Raw genomic sequence first — 2595 nt, forward strand, 5'->3', positions numbered from 1 at the left:
CCAATGGCCTCTTTTCGCTGGTTGGAATAAACAGGAACTTTTATTTTAAAATTGTTGTTGGATTGTTGGGTTTTTTTAATATTCACCACCTACCCACCAAAATATGCAATAGAAGAAAGGGCAAATAATTTTCCTTTAAAAATACCCTCTGTCCGCTGAATGGTAAAAAAATCACTTTTATAAAAAGTTTTTAAGTTTTAAATTAAAAAAACTAGATTATCTGTTTCAGCTCTCTCTCTCTCTCTCTCTCTCTCTCTCTCTCTCTCTCTCTCTCTCTCTCTCTCTCTCATACAAAGACAAAAACAACCCTTCCTGGCGGGGAATAGAACCCCGGTCTTTCGCGTGACAAGTGGAGATAGTACGCACCCCCATAACTACACTGATGACACACTCCTTTTACGGCAAAATAATATATTGGATATGTTCAAAGTGGTTTACACACGAATTTCAACAAGACCACACATAGGTCACGTTCAACAGCCGCGAATCGAAGTTACCGGGGTTTTTAGGTTAAAATAATTTGGACTGATAAGTAGTAGAAGCAACAACAACAACAACAACAGGTGACCTCCTCAGGACGTACGTGAGCTTAAAGTAAACTGATGTCGTAGAACAAACTATACTAATAAGATCGGAGATATGTGTATACGCCAGTTTTAGGTCTCTTGTTTAAGCTACGTGACAAAAAGCACACGCTGCATAAATCTTCTTTCACAGTCTGTTGCAAGGCTGAAGACGCATGACAATCAAAAACACTGTAATGAGATCGGGGGTTAGTTATTGGCCAGTTTTGAGTTTCTTGAAAGAGCTACGTGAGAAAAGGCAAGCACTACATAAAATCTTTTCACACTATCAGTTGCAAGACCGCGCGGATTTTTAAAAAAAGAAAAATACCCCCCCCCCCCCCTTAACCTAACGAATAGCCATCGTGCCGCAAATAATTGTTGATCGCACTTTAAGAATGATACCTACAAAGCAGTTAAAACTTCGAGGCGTAACTTATCTTTGAATGTCTCTTTAACGAGTGAGTCAATGTCACCCATACTTTGCATACCAGTTTGGGTCAATTTGTCTTATCTTAATCATATATTCCCACCGTAGCTGAAGCTTGGTTTAAAATCTTTTCTTCATAAGTATATAAACATAAAATACTACAAATCTCCGTCTAACAGAAAATAGCATTTCCCACTTCTTACACACACTTTGCATACGTATGTGGCCTACGTGACAGCTCACCAATGACACTTTTCAGTGGTAAAACTTTGGTCCAAGGATAATTAACGATCTCCTGATAAATGACAAGTGAAGTTGTAAAGAATTTCTGCCCATACTTTATAACTAGTCTGATGGGAAGCAGAATGGTGGTGAGAAGAAATCGTAGTCGGACACTGCGACAGGAAGGTGCCTTGTTTTATTTGATACCAGTGCGAATGTGCGACTCTTCAAGCAATCTTCATTGACTTTCACAAACAACCCTCAATAATACAATAATATGTTAGTATATAACATACGAGTTAAAGGAGTGAAGAACAGTAAACAGTATACCAAAATCCTATTCAGTAGCCATGCGCTGCTGCCGGTTCGTCTGGGTTGAACAATACCAAAAAGTTATCATCCGTGGTTGCAATAAAAAAAAACATAGGTTAAAAAAAGACACTTTAAGTATTGTTCTGGCACTAAACGTCTCATAAAAGCATAGAGTCGCGATTACAAGAAGTAGGACGGATTTGCTTTTTTTATCCCAGCTCATAAAATGTAAGCCTTTTTAAAATATGTAGAAACCATCGACTGGGTTTGTTTTTTTAAATCAGTATTCTAGAATATAGCGCACATGTGTTTAATCTGTTGAGAAAAATTGATATAAGTCCTAGCAAAGATCATAGTGCAAAAGTCGGAGAGTCTAGCCTCTATAGCTGGGGAGATATCTGGCAATACGTCGCGCCCCGAATTTTTGACCGCACTATAATATATTATAATACATAGTAGGCTTACACCTGCGTTTACTTCGACACCGCTGACAGTCCGCGGGCGCGTGTGCCAAGTGATTTGTGTGGCCCCGCGGTCGCCGCAATCTGGACGTCAGACCAGGCAAACTGTCGGTCGGTCGGTCGGTCGGTCTGTCGGTCGGTGGCGCGAGCCAGCAGCCCTGGTGGGTATCGGCACGCGAGACTGAATGAAGCGGAGTAGGCGCGCTGCCGTTACTACTTCTTGCCTACCCCACCGCGACCACCACTGACAAGAGGGCAATTGAACTTGGGCGGGGGCAGTGTTCCCACTTGATTGAGGCTGTCTGGAGTGTATACGCTTCATAATACGTAATTAGAATGCGACTATTTCTCGGCTGTCCTTGTTGGCAGAGTGAAAGATTCGGGAAATAACTTTTACCGCACTATGTGAGTATCCAAAGAAAAATGTTACACTGTTGTTGTCTTTTTAAGTTGACGTTCTTATTCATTAATTTTTGGGTAGCTCCTTTAATTTTGGCTAGGATAGCTGGATTGTTTGTACCCTCTTGATTTGTTGAGTTTTGTTTGTTTGTTTGTGTGTTTTCTGTTTTCATTATGCTTTATTTTTTGTTCTTTTGCGGGTACTGGG

The 2595-nt window shown here is 40.6% G+C and overlaps 2 protein-coding genes across 2 annotated transcripts in view; one reads left to right on the forward strand and one right to left on the reverse strand.

Moving 5' to 3' along the window:
• Positions 1-2595, reverse strand: part of LOC101859070 (focadhesin) — a gene marked incomplete at its 3' end in the record, with an annotated part of 174885 nt that overhangs the window by 43944 nt on the left and 128346 nt on the right.
• Positions 2119-2595, forward strand: part of LOC101850131 (FMRFamide receptor) — a 51537-nt gene continuing 51060 nt past the window's right edge. Inside the window, exon 1 of the mRNA XM_005090674.3 lies at positions 2119-2393. The gene's annotated coding sequence lies outside the window, so the exon portion shown is untranslated. The remainder of the gene's footprint in view (positions 2394-2595) is intronic.

The sequence above is a fragment of the Aplysia californica genome, unplaced genomic scaffold (assembly GCF_000002075.1).
Source record: "Aplysia californica isolate F4 #8 unplaced genomic scaffold, AplCal3.0 scaffold00020, whole genome shotgun sequence".
Classification (NCBI taxonomy): domain Eukaryota; kingdom Metazoa; phylum Mollusca; class Gastropoda; order Aplysiida; family Aplysiidae; genus Aplysia; species Aplysia californica.